We start from the raw sequence: 17,795 nt of genomic DNA, 5'->3' as shown, positions 1-17,795 counted from the left end.
AGACTTCTGTGGATAATTCAGTTTTGTGTAAAAACCTCCTGAACATCCAGATTTTAAGTTATAAAAGAAAAAAAAAAAACACAGTAGCTGGTGGTGGGGTAGCGGCCCATCTGTGAAGTACCGAACAGCGCCTGAGAAATACTGCTTTGTGCAATATACTTAAAATATTGGTTGTTTTTAACTAGATGTTTTACCTGGATAAAGGATTTTAGCAATGAGATGTCTGGATCTAAAGTTATCAGAGAAACAAGCGGAGCAAACGTCAGCGGCAGCTCGGCTCCAGCACCTGCCATGCTGAACAGCATCACTAAAAAACTGATTTTTTAATGTGCTTTATTTAGTGTCTTCACCAGTTTAAGTCACTGGGTTTGTTTATTCTGGAGGGGAGGAGACCTCTGCGGATCATTCGACTTCCAGTGAAAGCCTCCTAAATGATAAAGAACGAATGAATCTTAGCCGGGAGAAACTGACTGCAATAATAGAGTCACTTTTTGTTTTGTTATTGTCATTTCAATGAGAAACCCCTCGCGGGCAGAAAATTACATATTGAACCCTTATTATCACATCTCAGTTGAATTCTGGGGATGTAACTACACACATGGATGTAATTTCAAGGACAAAGCAGGACTTTTGGTCAAGAAGCATGCCAATACCCTAATTTTTATAATACAACAACAGCTTTCCTATTAAATTTTACAGTTCTCGAGGGGGTTTCAAATAATACTTTTTCCTCCACAGGTATTTCCAGAGTTTAATGGGAAACCATCACTCACTCTCACCAGGGTGGAAGCTGTGTTTGGTCAGCTGCTTGTTTCACCCCTGGGAGAAACCTAAAGCCTGTTCCTTTTTCCAAAAAGAGATGTTTTTTTGTTGAGAATACAAATATTTTCTCTCTCCGTGTGAATGCAGAAAACAACAAATGACACGGAGAAAGAAACAGCAGTGCGCGCTGTATCTTATGTTCTACTCAACTATCTCGTGCAGTCTTCCGGTCATGATGCGACCACGGGTTGTAGAGAAAAATAGGATGAAAGCATTTTAAAAGATAAAACAAATCACTGTGTGTTACCATAATTGAAGCTCTCTGTCTTTCTGCCTCTGCAGTCTTGTGATAAAAGCCACATCAAAACTGGTATTACAAGTTTCATGAGAAATCCAATTCAGTGGAAAGTAGAGCATCTTATCAGCCCATGCAATAATTCAGAATCCAGGTTCAATTTATGTCTGAAAAAGGATCAAAACAGCAATTGAGTGTACTCTTAGGCTGGTCATGTGGCAGAAAATGGCATTGAAACTTGCCACGTTAACTCGTCTGCCCTTTCTTCAGACACACAAAACCAGACCCTTTAAAATGCCAGGCTGGGGTATTTTCCACCTCTTTTCGCATCAGTGATGAGCAGGTCATCCATGAGGAATTTTATGACCAAAACCTCAAGAGAAAAAGCCCAACTACAGATGAGGGTCCATCTCTCCACACATGTGAAGAAGTGTCTGTAACAATGATTGATAATGCCCGAGTGTAGGAGTGAGCTCTACACACATTCCTAGGCAGGTTACTTATCCCAAAAACCAAACACTAATGCCTGGTACTGACATCCCCGCTGACCTCTGTGACCTCCCTCCCTCCATCCTTCAGACAACACCCCGTGGACTTCATTCCTATCAGGCTGCTGGCATTTTTCCGTTTGTTCACTAATATCCTCAAAAGACCAAAACTGACAATTAATAGATCCTACAACATGTGCTGAGTGAGTAGCCAAAGCCTGATACATCTAATTCATCTGTTCCACAGAGCGCCGATGTTCAAACACTATTAAAGACACAACAAGACACGCTGTTGCAGAGTGACATCATAACTATGTTCAGGGTGACTGTTATTTTGACTTGTCATGCTGCTACAATTACCAACTAAAGCATGAAATGAATACTAATCCACCACATAAAATAGTTCTTATCTGTGTGGTTGCTCTCTCCCAAACTGATTTTAAAGTTTTTTGCAGGTCCATGAATGCAGCACAGGAGGAACTCTCATTAAGATTTTTTTCCCCTCAGCAACAGTTTGTTAAGTTTGAGTTTTAAAGTGAATAAATGATCAGTCAATCAGTTTGTGGTTGGACGAGGCAAATGAGAGCAAACTTGTAATCACGCGTTCAAACCGAATGCAAAGCGAGTGTTTTGCGCAGCAAGTTCACAAACAAAGTCAATGCAAAGACGCTAATAAAAGCGAATTCATTCCGGACGGCGCGATGAAAGCGAAAACACACATGTCGCGTCAAAAAGTACCGAGAGATGGACTAACATATTGCCACCACTATTCTTTAACTGATACTGTACAGAGGTTGTGCATTTCACTCAAATTCTTTTTAACTCTGACAAGAAATACGCTTTAGGGAAACCACATGGGTGAACAGATTTCATATTCTGAAAAAGCTTTGCCCACATCTCTCTGTCAAGACAAAGTGACTTCTCATTAGCCAGCACGAGCTTGCTGTGGTGCCAAGTAGGACATTTCTACAAACGTGGTGAATAAAAAGGACAAGTGACAGCTTCTTCAAACCGACTTCTTTGTCCAACTTTGAGGCTTGGGGCTCAACATTCACTCGTGGCTCTGTTCCCGACAGAGCATTCATCCAAGCTTATTACAAAAAGCATCAATGCCATCTTTCTAAATGTATCTGACAGAAGTAATATTTCCAAGTCTATTTTACAGAAAGACAAATCAGTCTGAAAGTCAAACTGGACTTTGCTGTAAGGTGGTTTTAACATCAACCAGATGTAGAGAACCAATAATATGGAGGGGGAGGGGGAGGGACAATACATTCAGAAAAGAAAAGTAGGCTGGGATTACTTGACCCTATGCTGAGTGGTCTGGCTCAAACACACACTCACACACACATATGTATATACACAAACACATGCCTCTGCTGGTGCTTGTGCTACAATAGCTCACTTCCAGCTGTGGTACAGATGTGCATTTCAGAATTTAATTGGCTCAAAGCAGCAAGAGAAGCAGCATTGTTACAGTAAAGTAACTGGTCATAGTATGGAGGACTACATCAGCGCTTGCTGGATAAATAGTTAAATTCTCTCGCATCGTTTGTTCCTCCGTCTAAGGTTAACCACAACTCTCAATCAAAACAACTTTCAATAATGTGCTCTCTATTTCTGCTCGGTTATGAAGATAAACTGTGTGCTTCTGATGCTGCCAGTAGTCTTTAACCACTGGCCTCCAGTGGCATTTGATTAAAGAGACATTGGATCCGTTACTCAATCCAGCTCACAAACTAATCAAGAGAAATATGAAAAAGTCAGATTTCATTATCCAGAAGCCGGTGGTGCACTCGTGTTTCAATTTAAAAAGTTTGAGATATTGACAATCCTTTGCTGAATTTACAGGCAATAACAAGACACTGGATAGCACCATAAGTTATTTCAAAGTTTTCTACACAATCCTAAGACCCCCACACACTATGCTCTTTCTTCCACGACATATCCTGTTTTCTGTAAGAATTTATGAATAAATAAACCTAATTTAAGATGACTGTCAGTGGTATTAGCAAGAATAGTTCCTAGTTGTTTAGTAGCAGTAGGAGTGATTGCAGTAATATAAACAGTAGTGATTATGTAGCATAGTTTTAATCACAGCATTTGCAGATAGTACACTATGCAGAGCTTAATCTAGGGTTCATTTTCATTACTGAATAATCCGCTTTTTTTTCTCAATGAATTGTTTTGTATGTTAAATGTTGGGGAAAATGACAAGGCTATGTCTTTAAATGTCTACTTTTGTCCATTAAATCATCCAAAACCCAAAAATATTTATTGTAGTTTACTATTATACAGGGCCTTGCAATATATTGACATTAAATTAGCAGCGTGCTGTGATATGAGACTAAATATTATCTAAGATTTTGGACATCGCTTCTGAAAGGGACACAATAGCACTGGAGCCCTCAATGAAGCTGCAAGACGATTAGCGTTAACTTTTGGGCATATTCCAGATATATTTCACTTTATTAAGCGTAGCTGGATAAGCTCCCCTTCAGTGAATAAATACATTATGGCCACACAAAAGTCACTGAAATTCAATTTGAGCAGCCAGACTGCATACTGAGACGCATCTGTAGAAATCTGATTAGAATCGCATTTAAGGCTCCAAATGTGGTTTGGATCCAATTTGCAAAAAACTGAATTTCGGGGGTATTTTGCTGTACAGACTTTGTGAAATCTAGCTAGATACAATCTGAATATGCCAAAAACCTGATTCAGGCTGGCAGCATGAACAAGGTCTTATTTGCCTTTACCAACTTTACTATTATGTCCACAACACTGATAACAACAAAATTATGTTGAGATTTTGTGAGAGCACCAATAGCCAACCTTACAATGCTGTCACATTATCAAATATCATGTGAAACAAAGAAGCAAATTCTCTTACTAGAGAAGATTATTTTGATTGGCAAAAAATAATTTCAACTAAGACTGCCATCAAAATACTGGTTGATCAATTCATCAAATAATTGTTTCAGCTCTAACTTCAATTATTTGCATCACTTTGGTCATAGTTACAGTAGCACTTTGAGAGGTAACGTGGATTTAGAGCGTGACCTGTGGAAGTTAATCCCACGTGAAACCCAACCACCAGCCAAACACCCTGCCTTTGACACTTCCCCCCTGAGAGATGGTCCAGTGGACTTTTAGTTTGGGCTGCTGCTGTGAGGTCTGACTGTTTGACAGAAACGACGGGCTAGACTTTAAACTGGTGCAGCGGCGGTCACATTGAGACACTGCACAAACAACTCTCTGTCTTTCAAAAACTCACATGATAGCACCACAACACTGATCCCAAGTTTCTGCAGTTTTTTCCATGTGGCCCTTAACTACATCACAGTCAAAAATCACATCAGAGGGGGAAAATAATAAAGTGGGATTGTGGAAATGGGCAGGAGGAACTGAGTAAGAGATCACAACAAGCCAAGAAAAACTGACTTTTCATAGCTTTTGTTATCAAGGTCTGAGCACAGAAGCAGCCCTCTCTGGGTATGAAGTCTTATTTTGGGCATAATTTCACAGCTGCTGCCTTAAACTGAGACTCTGAAGTCTGAGATCTACAATAGTGCCTAAAAAGAGTGACACCACAAACACAGAGGCGTCCATACACTCAGGAAAACCGTCACTCAGCCCTGTCAGGAAGCGTTTCCTGGCACATTCTGGAGAAATGTCTCCCTTTTAGTTAGAAATGGCCATTTCCCAGCAAGCCTATGCTCTGACTGCACCAACAAAACCAAAATACTCCAAAAGCCACGTGTACAGTTCATATTTAAAACTGGACCCTTTAATTATATCCCTGTGAGACAAATGTTTCAGATTAAGTTCAGATTTTAATTCAATAAGGCGCTTGTAAACATCCCTATATATCATGTGACAGCTCTCTTCTTTCAAAATAAAACCACAAGAGTACTGTACCAAGAATGCAAGGAATGCAAATGTCAAAAAAAGGTGGCTGAGATAAAAAGGTCGTTGACACGTCACTTTAAAAAAAATAAACATCTTAAAAATAGAAAACTTTGGGGTCTGTTCCATGTTGATGTCATTACAGGTTTACTGCTACTAAATAATGCCAATAGGCATGTCCCAATCGGATTGAAAGGACTGGTATCAAGCCCCGTGAATTGTGACTGATTTTTATTTGTTGTTACTGAGTATTTTCAAATTAAGCTAAAACACTTCTTTGAGGTGGAATTGTGATTATATTACTCATTTATATGAGTATATGTGTTCTGTGCTTCTATTACAATGCTGCATTAAGTGAATTTGAAAGCTATTTCTAAAGACATATTTTACTTTGTTTATTTTCTTATTTTACTGGGAAAAAAAACAAATGCTACACTAAGTGAAATTGTGATAAGAGCCATAAAAAATGATATTTTTCACTTTTCTATTTTTGTAATAATGAAATAAAAACCCTAAAGGAACTGTTTGGATGCAGACATTTTTTCTTATATTGCATTACAGAGCTATTAAACTGCCAAGCACATACACCGAATTGATTTTAATAACTTCAAAGTACTTGAAGTGCAAGTAACTGATCAGAACTTGGTATCAGCAGATACTCAAAATCAAATGACTCTGATTGAGACCGGGGTCAAAAAAACTTGATCGGGACATCCCTAAATGCCAATAATGGACTTTGCGCTCCTCTTTGCCTTACTGAGCAACAAATAAATGTCTGTTGCCTGGGGAAACACATCCATCGGTGCAAGGCGATTAGATTTGTGAGAAAATGTTTATTACGCTAGCCCTGCCAGTGTAACATCTGATATGGCTGTGCAAGCAAGTGTGCAACAGCATGGACTTTCCAAGCAGCCAACCATTAACCATGAGAGTGTGGCAAGATACAAATATGGTTATTGTCAGAGAGGGAAATAAAATCCTTTGTTATGCTTTCAGTTTTCTGCCCGGAAGCCAAGACATCATCAGACGTATGCAGGGAGGAAGGCTGTCAGCAGGTCACGCAGCGCCTCAGGAGGGAGGCTTTTCCTGAACAGCTTTATGCTACAGAGGTATACCCAAACAAAGGAGGCAGCAGAAGTCTGAGATTGATAATAAAAGGAGCTGACACTGGATCAGAAGCAGCTTTAAACTGCTAGCTTTGTGTTGACTGCTACTGCCTTTTATGCAGTAAATGTGGGTGGGAGCCAAACTCGAGGTTCACCGCAGTGATTCATGGTTTGGCTTAATGGACATGTGATGCATAAATTAGCTGTGGCTAAATTAAAAAAACACATTTCCACATACAAAGCTAAACTACGTAATCCAACTTAATGGGACAAACTACTATACCATTAAAAGCAGTTGTGGAAGAGGTACCCTGTTCCCTAACTTTAGTAAAAGTATTAATATCTGTATTGAAAATGTTAAGTAAAAGTAAGCAAGTAAAATCAGGAAGAAGTACTCAAAATATTAAAAGTATCCAATGCAGAAAAATCTAAAAAAAAAAATAAAATAAAATAAATAAATAAAAATAAAATAATAATAATAATAATAATAATAATAATAATAATAGTAATGAAATATTAAATAAAAAATATGACAACAATGGCAGCTATGGCAATTTCTTCTGATACTAAAGCAAGACAATTAAATAATAATCTTGGCAAAAATGAAATAGCAATCCAAAAACACATGTATTAATCTCTTTTTAATCCCCACAACTACTGTAAATATTGTAAGTACCGTTGCCCATTCGTATATAACCTTTTATTAAAAAACATTAACTTGAAATATTACATATAAGTAAAAATGAGCTTTTTCCTCTCTGCTCTTCTCTGTGGATTGTATATGATATATATGTATAATTAATGTATAATGTCATGTATCTTTTCATTTTATTTAATATTTTTGTCATTATTACAACCCATGTAATGCAGCTGTTTAGTAACATTAGTTGAGTGATTCTGCCTTAAACAAAACCATAAGATAATAATAAAAACCCCAAATGATACTGGCTATGGGAATTTCTTCTGATGCCAAAGCCAGAAAATTAAATTTAAAAAACGTCAATAAAATTCAAACAATGAACCCCAATAACAACAACTAATCTCTTTAAAGTCACCACAGTTTCTGTAAATGTTGTTGGTAACATTGCCCATACAAAACATTACTAACATGCAAAACTCAGCTAAGCTAACCTGAGTTATGTTTACTAACATAAACATTTCCTATCAATCCAACTTCAATTAACAAGAGTAACGTCAACACAATTAAGCTAGCAGCCCGACGAAACTTGGACAAACAAACGGTTAAAACCAACTCTGCTTCCAAAGTGTACTTAAACTTCGGTTAAACTTACAGTTTTCGACCGAGAAATGTTGAATCTGGGATCCTGCAGTCTCCGGCGGCTTTACTCCAAACACTTTGGCCACTTTTCACAGGAGCGTCATGGTTAGCGTTCACCTTCCCATTGAGTTTGTCTGTGAACTGAAGTTTTCATCCAAACTGGAAGAGCCGTTTTTAGAGCGGCGTCAAGCTGGAAACACGGCGGCGACACTTCCGGGAAGCGATCCTTCAAAATAAAAGCAGAAAAATGTTGGTAGCGGATCCACGACAGGTCCTGAGAAAAACTGGCGGGGTTACAAGCAGATGTAACCCCTTGATAATAAATTTACTTGATTTCCTTTAAAGAGCATGGGAAGAAGGCACTGACAAACTTAACAAGAAATGACCAAAAAATAAAAAATAAAAAATTACCTTTAAAAAAGTGAAAAACAAAAACAAAGAAATATTACTTATATTCTTTGTTTTTTTTTCTGTAACATAATTTAAAAAATATAATTATAAGATTTATATATATTTTCTTCTGTACGTATCTTAAAAAGTCATGTCCTTGTCACCTTTTACTTTTCTTTCTTTTTTTTTAACATTTTGCAGGACATTTCTTTTTTTGTTTTGATTGTTTCCTTTTTCCCTGTGTTTTCAAAAGAAATCAGACCAATTTTCTCAAGTTTCAAAAGTTTAACTGCTCATGAAGCCTCTGAATCTACATCTGAATGCAGCACTGGAAAACTGATGTTGATCCAGGTGCTGAGGGGTTAAGGAGCGAATAAAATATATTTATTTTATTCTGATTCTCCTCAAACTTTACTTTCATTAAAGTATTTATTTAAGTCTTTGGATTAGTCAAACATCATATGAAGAAAGAAAAACAGACACCTCAATATAAACAATACAACCATCATAAAAACAAACACACAAAAAAAGCAACAACATACATACCAACACATAACACATAAACATAACAGAACAAAGCACATCATCATTTGTTATCTTCTCTCTTTATTTTCTGATATATAGGCTATTGTTTCTACGGACTGAACTTCAGTTTTTTTTCTTATTGTTTCGTTTCGCACACCCTCATAAAGACCTGTACATTTTGGACAGTAATTCTGTCGTTTTTATTTTTATTTATTAGCAAACAAAGTTTGAGAGTTTTTGTTAAATGTATCTAAATTATATAAGGTTTTAGAATTTAGGATTAATATATGCATTATTTTGAAAGTCCACACCGGAAACAATATTTGTTATTTCACACACTTTTCATTGCGCATGCGTTTTAATTAAAAAAAAAAAAAAAAAAAAGGGCCATAAGCTACACATGTATAATATTCACAATTCACTTGTTTGGCACTGTTTAAAAACAAACGTGAACCAATCCACAAGACCAATAAAACTATAAAATCCTGGACACAGTAGCCTCGTTGATGTTGTTAAGTACTGCTGATATAAAAACTAATAAAAAATATCAGTGTTACAACAGCTGTCTGTCCAGCTAACTAACACCCATGTGATGCAGTGATCGATTTTCTCCTGCTCCTCTCACATTGCTACACTGTATGATGTTTCAAATAAATTCTCCAAATGAATATCCTACTATTATGTTATTAATTTGTTGTCTCGACAATCTCAAATTTATTATGTTGTTATCTTGGGAAAACACAGTTTCTATGTCTCGATATTTCAAGAACTTATTCCATTATCTCAAGAAAACAGAGGGGAAAAAAATGTATGAATGTATGGCCGCTTAGGGCTTCCATAAATTATTCGAAAAAACAACTAAGACAAAAAACAGGTGGTGGCATCTTAAATGTAGCTCCTCTCAAATGTTCAATGCTTTAAATTTGAATTAAGATGCTTCTTTTCTCCACATCTTTTCACTTGCATTTTGATGGTTTGAGTTAGACACTGTGTAAAAGGAATCTGTTTATGTAGACTATGTCTTACCTCATATAACACAAGTTAAAACCAGTGGTTGAAAGTGACTAAGTACATTTACCTAGCAAGTATTTCTATTTTATCTTTTATACTTTCACTTCACCGCTTTTCAAAAGGAAATACTGCTATAGTCATTATCCTCTTTGCATATTCAGATGTCATCCAAAAAATGTCAGTTCACCTGCAAATTACATCTAATCTGATCTGAATACTTCTTTCAACACTGGGAAACAAACATAATAATATGCAATAAACCTTCACAGTGATGGACTTTTAGTGTTTGCTCCCTATTTAAAAAAATAATGAAAATAAGACAATATATTTAGACATCACATAACTGATAAAAGTTCAGGTTAACATTGATATAAACTGTAATCTCATCAATGTGAAGAATGACTAATCTTCGATTTTATTTTTTCAGTTTGAGCATTTTTACATCTTTTTCTAGTCCGTTTTATGGAAACCCTGAGACGCAAATAAGAAAAAAAAATCTAGTCATCCATTTTCTAAGTCTGATTTTTTTTCTTTTATCCTGTGTTTTTGGCAGGTGAAAGTAGAAGGCTTTTACAAGTTCCTGTTTTCCTAAGTTTCATTATTTTTTTCCATCAGTAAATCAGGTGGAAATAAAAGGTTTTCCAGAATTTTTATTTTATTTTATTTTTTTTTCTTTATCTGTGAAAACTGGTGATTTGTTTTTTACCTAAAACAATTAACCTGTGGTCACATGTAGGCAGTCCATCACTAAACACATTGCAATTACCACCATAATTGCTGCCAAAAGGACCAAAACAGCGATCTTCCCGATTGTAACTTTAAATTTTTTTTGTTTGATACTGACAGCTATTTGGGAATTATTTTATGGGATGTATTTATTTTTTATTTTTATATTTTTGTAGTAGAATGCTTAATAGGCAGCTCAATGTCTTCTTTATCAAAATAACTGTTATCAAGTGAAAAATATAAATAAATGTATATATATCAGACCAATTTAAAATCATTTTTAGACTTTGTTCCTGAAATCCAAATTCACCCTTGGGCTGGGATCAGGATAACTTTGTTGTCTTGTTTTGGGGTTTTTTTAATTGAAAAAAAAAAAATAATATCACACACTTAAGGTTTGATATAGATCAAAACCAAGATTACATGATCTAATCTTAACTCCTAAGTGGACTCTTGGATTAATAAAGCGTTCTTGTCTTGTTTTGTGTCTACAATGCAACACAAACAAACAAAAAAAAGCATACAAAATACAGTAAATACACAACATACAGGACAGTATATAAACATAATGGACAACAAAAGGCTTACAAAGGAGAAACTGAATCAACTGATTGTTCAAACTACATATAAAAGTAAACATATTATAGTAACAGGAATAAACGGCTGCTACCGTGTTTATAGCCTCAGCAAGAACAAGAAAAGGAGTGATGGAATAATTGAAGGGCAGTTCACAAAGGAGTTAGTGGAGCTATAATAAAGTGTCCAGTGTGTGGGTGGGTTTGGTGGGAGCCAATTGACAGTAAATCACATTACACAGGGTGTGAATTAAAAGCCCTGTACTTAGCAAGAAAGGTCATAGTCATTTTGAGTCTATTTGAGAATAATCAGCTGATGTATTTCAGAAAAATATCGCTGTAACTCTCCTGGTTATTTTTTTTTTCTTACACAGTGTCTCCATCAGTTAGAGGCCAACGTGGGGGGCTGAGACAAAGACACAGACCAGCAGGTGGAGTTAGAGGTGTGCTCATGATCTCTGGAGTGTGTACAGAGGAAGCTGCCTTGACTTTGCCTCATAATACAACAAGTGCACGTACGATAGACATGATGTAACCGGCTGTCCCTGAAGCAGAATAACTAAAGGAAATTTGTCTCCGTGACTGCAGTCTGCAGAAAACAGGGCATGACAGTATGAGCTTAAACAGCACTGACTCGCTGAGAAACAAACTGATAATGGTATATATAGCAATGGTTCCTAACTGGTTTAGCCACTGGGTCCAGATTTCTCCTTCGTCATTAGTCCACGGTCCACACATAAGAGAAATTAGGACATATTCAATTTTATTTCACAAACTGTAAACAACACGTGGGCTTAAAACAGAATGAAATAAAACATACTGCAAGATAAAGTGCGATTAGTTAAAATCAGGGGTGTTTCTAGAATTTGAGGACATTGGGGGCTTACCCCGGACCTCTGTGAGGGGAAAGAAACGCTTAATTTTTTAAACATGCCCTCCAAACTCACTGGCATGCTTTCTTTTTGAAAAAAAGTTGGCATTTCTTTTTCTTTTTTTTCTGATTTTTTTTTCCTTTACAATTGTTTTTGAGTTTTAAAAACTCTTGGCCAATGTTTATCTTTAAAAAAAATCTTTTTTTTCTTTTTTTTTAAAAAAGGAATTTTTTAAAATATTTTTGGTGGTTTTCTTATTCCCTATTTTTTATTTTTTTTACTTTGACTCTTTTTTTTGACTCTTTTCTTTTCCTTTATAATTCTTGGACTGTATGTAAATATAAATTATCTTTGAAAAATAAAAAAATAATAATAAAAAGATAAAACAGGCTAAATAATACCAAGAAAGAGCAATTAAATACAAAAAACCTTTCTCACTCTACAGCAGGAAACCACACTTCAAAATAAAAGCTCTGTGCTGCAATTCACTCATAAATTCTAAACTAGTAGAGTTTTTTTTGACACAAACTTTACATGGAGTCATTTGTGGTCCATTTATAATGGGCCCGTGAAACCAACCAGTTGAGAACCACTGCCATATACACAGTATGTTGCAGTAATAGCAGCCTCGGTACCTCTCTGTGGATACATGTGTCAGTATGTCTGCTGCCACGTATGTTAACTGATCTCACAAATGACTCTCATAAGACATATTCCCGCACCTCATCATACAGCGATCAAAGCAGTAAGAGCAATAAGTCGTTTTTTACAGCCTCCTTTAGTCTTTTGTGATCTTCTCGAGTACAGCACTTACTGATGATGAAATCCTGAAAATCTGCTGAAGCTGATTCTGACACATTACTCTGATCATTTGAAGGAAAATTATGCTGCTGAAAGTTTTAACTCTGCAGCTGGCTGTCATTTCTGGCTTCAAGTGTTTCACCTATCCAGCACAACCTCTGGAGACAATGTCCCAGAACATCCCATCATACAGCTTGATGATTTTAGTGGCCATGGTAACCTTGTTGCTTGGAAGAACCTATAAAACCTGGCAACAGTTTTCAATTTCTTTGTGTGGTGAGAGACCCAGAAGTGACTAAAAACCAACATGGCTGAAGTGAACTGAAGCATGAGGTACCAGGTTGAGGTCAAGTGCTTCTGTTAGTGCACATTAATGGATTTGGAAGCACTCAGGTTACATTAATAACCAGCAGAGCAAATAGAAATTATACTTCATATCTGAGTCAGTCCTGAAAGCTGCATTGAATCCTCCACATGGTGAGTTGTGTGAGAGATCTCACAGTGGGCTCTTTTTTCTGTAGCTGCACCACTGCTTTCAGTGCACAACATCTACAGAGTCTAAAAATCAATAGGCAATCAAAATACTGAAAACAATCCATCGTTTTGGCCATTTTTACGCCGACATATTGTTGGATAAATGTCGAAGCACAATACTGAGAGCACACCAAGATAAGAATTGTGCAGGACAGCTGGAGAGGTTCAATTTGTGTTTGACCCTTCACTGCGCTCTTACTGCCAGCAGGAGTAGAAAGTCTAATAACGACAAAAGCTCAGCTCGAGTCTGAAAAGGATGCATGAGGACACATACTGTAAATCCAGAGTCTTCCCTTTTTATAACTGCCTCGTATTCCTCTCGGTTGCTGCTGCAGCTCTCGCTCTGCTTTTATGTGAAGCCTTACATATTATTTCTACTGCAGGAGCTGTCTCTACTCTCTGGAGGAAAATGGAAAGAAACTATTTATGTGTGTTGTATGTTTTTCCCGTATTATTTATTACTATGTCACTATGTTATTATGTTATTCCCTTATTATTGGAGTATTTTCCCAGCATTCAAAACTTTACTTAATCAGAACAAATTGGCTTAAATTCTTTCAAAAACAGAAATGAAAAGAAAATTACCCCAAAGCTGGAAATTAGTAAAAAAAAAAAAAAAAGTCTGTCAGTCTGTTCTAGTCAAAGTATCAAAAGATAGTATTTGAGTATAATCAGTAGAGTGCACCTAAAGTATAAAAAGTTAAGTTTAAAAGTTTCCTGTCAGTGTTTTCCTGTTCTATCTGATGGTTTTGGATTAATATTCTTGTATTTTACTGTTGTGGATGCTTAAGGTTTTTAACTTTATATCCTGCTGGTTAGTTTAATCTACAGCAATACATCATGTTATGTAAGATCATCACATGAACGACATATTTCTAATAACTCAACTTTTCGTGGTGTCAGAAAAGCAGCGCTGTCTTCAGCTTTGTGAGGATGCATTTTCCCGCTGATCCAAGAGGGATTTTAAATAGTTTATTTTTGCTCTAGATGTAGGAGATTTTTCTCAACACATTAAGAAACACTTTATTTTTCAGTTTATAACAAAAAATTAAAAACAACACAAGTGGAGATACATGGTTTTCACTGGACAGGAAGGAGATGAAAAACTAATCTGAAAAAATAACTTACGTTGTTAAACAAATGAAGGCAATACATTCTCCTTCCCAAACAATATTGACGTTTGTTCAGTGGCCCTACACATCAAATCATGACGCTCGAGGTACCCCTCCACTGTCAGTTTTGGACACTCAGGAACAGCATGTCAACTTCAGCTTCTTACATACATTGTGTCTTCAAATTGACGCAACTTCACATTTCTGTCTGAAGTTAATGTTTTAACTTCCAAATCATTAAGTACTGCATGAATTGTGTTTCTTGTTATTGAAATACACATGATAGATTTTTTATGTGCAATAAAATAAAGTTATAGTTCACTGCACCGCTGCCTTATAAAGCTTTCAACCACTATATATCTCAAGATTTGAACGCCAGCGATCCATTCTGAGCAGCTCGTTCTGTTTACAGTTTAAAACCCCAATCAGCTATTTCAATTTCTCATGCAGCCCATGTAGCTGAGTGTATTAGTGCTGAGTGCAGACCAACGGATACTGAAGAGCTCCTTTAAGTCTGAAAGTGACCATAAAAAAATTAAAGCAGCCGCAGTGACAACATTCAAACTCTCCTCGCCATCGAGCCCACAGGATTTTGCCGAGATCAATTCTGAAAGGATGAGTGATCCCTTCATTAGCCGAGAGTTGAGGGAAAAGACGCTGCTCAGACGGCTTTATTTCATCATGCAGCTCCCTGCTGATGAGGGCCGGGAGATCACATTCCTTTGTTATTACTCTGGTTCTTATGTAACACACCCGACAGATAATTAATGAGATGGAAGCTCAGGTGGCAGGGTCCCCAAAGGTCCCGAGTCTCCCCTCAGTGACGGGTTCAAATCAAGGGTCTAATGTACGCCTGTTTGGTAAAGCTGTGTCCATCACTTCAAATCATCACTTTCTCACTCATCTGCAAGGGTCATTATCATTCTTCAAAATCCCAAAATTCAACAACTGGGTGATTCTGTTTGACCATCTCTCTCTGCACATTGAGCATCAATCGAGTGCACATTACATGTTGCCTATGTGGAGTTACACGAAGCACAAGTGGGATTTAAACACGGCTAATCTCATGTGACAACTGATTTACATACTGTGACAAGATGCTAGCAACTGTCACCACTGACTGCAGGCGTCGAGCTTTGCTTTTCAATTCCCAGGCTGCTGAAAAGAGTCATTCAGCCCTACAGATGCCGACCCCTCTGCCTCTGCCTCTTAAGTTCAAGTTGTACTAACAAAGAAAGGAACACACCACAAATAGCCTTTTCCACCAGCCAGGGAGAGCCTCTTGACATCCTATAATCATCCCAATTGTCAGGAGGCTAACAATGAAGTCATGGCTGTCCTGCAAAGAGGCGGTTGAAAGACAAACTCTGTATATACGAAGAAAAACAACTTTTAACTATAAATCAGAATTCACAGGATGCAGATTATTGAAAAAAAAAGTTGGCAAAAGGTGCAAATGTAAAACATACAGCACAATAAAATCACATAATTCAAGTGACAACAGATGTATGTGGGAGGATGCATATGTTCATGCTCTATTTATTATATATCTATGATTATGTAAGAGTCATTATGGAGGTAGTGGTCAGGATTTCATAGTGGTGAAAAAAACTGTTTTTCTGATACGTACAACGCACTATTATTGTGGTTCACTTAGTCGTCGTGTCCTGATCACAGCATGAGGCTGTTTTTCTGCAGATGGCATTTTCTATCCACCGCTCTCCATCACCACGACTAAACAGCTGCCTTAATGTCAGTAAGGCTCAGTGAAGACACTCTTTTCCTTCCACAGCTGAAAAAGTTTGCCAGTCACAAAGTTTTACCGTCTTTTCCATCCTCATGCAACCAACATTAAAGCGTGGATAACTGACTGACACTGAGAGCCTCAGGAAGAGCTTCTATACCCTCAGGCTACCACCATCCTGAATGAAGACGTTGTCTGAGACAGCCTTTCTCTTTTCCTCACTCTGTGGCTGCGTTCACAACTGAAGCTGACCGTGTGCACATCATGCTGCCGCGGCAGGTGCCATCCGGCTGTCCGGTGGCATATAATAACACCCCGAACGGCTCTCTCTGGCCACGTTCTCAGCTAACGCCATCCAGCGGCATATCATGCAGACAAAAAAGGTGACTTTTGGGATCGGGGTCTCACGCCAGAAGCACAACAATAGCGGCGGTATTTGACGACTTCGAAATTAGTTTAGAACACAAAGCAATCAAGTGTGTTGCAAGAATAAACAGAAACGGCACTTCAAAATAAAAGCCCTGTGCCTGAAATTCACCGTACTTAAAAGAAAAGTGTGTTTTTTTTTTACAAACTTGACAGTTTCACATGACACTTGCAGTAAATTCAGAATGAACCAGCAACCCTCTTTTGGACTGCGACCCATCAGTTGGGAACCACTGATTTATGTAACGAACAGATGAAATCTTTGTACAGGAACTGATATTACCAGCTGCTGAGCGAAGCTCTGCACAAACACTGTTGTTCTTGCAGTAAGTAAAAGGTATTTTGAAGCACACAACAAATCAGAAAACATCCTGCCTATATATTGTTCAGTTTGATTTTTTTTTTTTTTACCATCCTCTGAGAGGCTGTTAAAGCATTTCCCATGATTCCTCAGAAACGTGCTGCGCTGTCCTCGCCAAGAAGCAACAAACCAAACAACATCTTTTATCTGTCTCCTTCCAGGTAATGTTTTCCAACAGGGGACGGAGCGATAAAAGCTTCAGACACAAACAAACAAAAAGGCTTTGGAAGGTGTATATTTAGTTCAAGCACAAAGGGATACAGTTTAACAGATGAATCATTTGCTTGCGTGCTTTTTGATTAAATCCGGTTAGCTTTGCCAGGCTCCTCTAACCCACACAGTGTCATAGAAAATTGGATCAATTTGGGAACATCAACAAAATGCGCTCATCTGGGTTTTTGCACTGGAATGATCAACAGGGTTGAATGTGCCGAGGTCAATGGGGCGTGTAATGCGCCTCCATTGGCACACCGTGTCCTGTCTACCCAGCCGAGAGTTGCGATTGACGTGCTCACATGTATGCAAGTCTCATTGTCTGGGTCTCGATAACCTGAGAGCAGAGCTGAGCTAAGACTGCTGCAGCCTGTTGCTAGGTTTCCATGCGCTCCACCTGGCAGGAGATAAAGCAGGCGGATGTTTTTGTCTCAAGAAAATGTCTAATTAGTGAGTAACTGTACCATGTGCACACATAAACAAGGTCTGGGTTATTATTTTACATAAAAGAACCGAATTCATGGGTAAGCTCTCCTGATAAATCTTTACTTTTAAGCTTCTGTCATTTTTTACTGCCATCATGTGAAGTTTCTCCATCAGTTTTGCGTGTAGATTGTCTGTAGGTAAGGTTTCAGATTTCACAGCATATATTAATAACTAAGTTTA

At 37.4% G+C, this 17,795-nt stretch overlaps 1 protein-coding gene across 1 annotated transcript in view; it reads right to left on the bottom strand.

The window, feature by feature from the left end:
• LOC121961393 (liprin-beta-1-like) overlaps window positions 1-17,795 on the bottom strand; it is a 126,825-nt gene that overhangs the window by 29,157 nt on the left and 79,873 nt on the right. Inside the window, exon 4 of the mRNA XM_042511370.2 lies at window positions 7,853-8,065. The gene's annotated coding sequence lies outside the window, so the exon portion shown is untranslated. The remainder of the gene's footprint in view (window positions 1-7,852; window positions 8,066-17,795) is intronic.

This window comes from Plectropomus leopardus, chromosome 22 (assembly GCF_026936395.1).
Source record: "Plectropomus leopardus strain MGB_pleo_1.0 chromosome 22, ASM2693639v1, whole genome shotgun sequence".
Lineage (NCBI taxonomy): Eukaryota > Metazoa > Chordata > Actinopteri > Perciformes > Serranidae > Plectropomus > Plectropomus leopardus.
The sequence above is the reverse complement of the archived record's forward strand: the minus strand, read 5'-3'. Positions and strand labels throughout refer to the sequence as shown.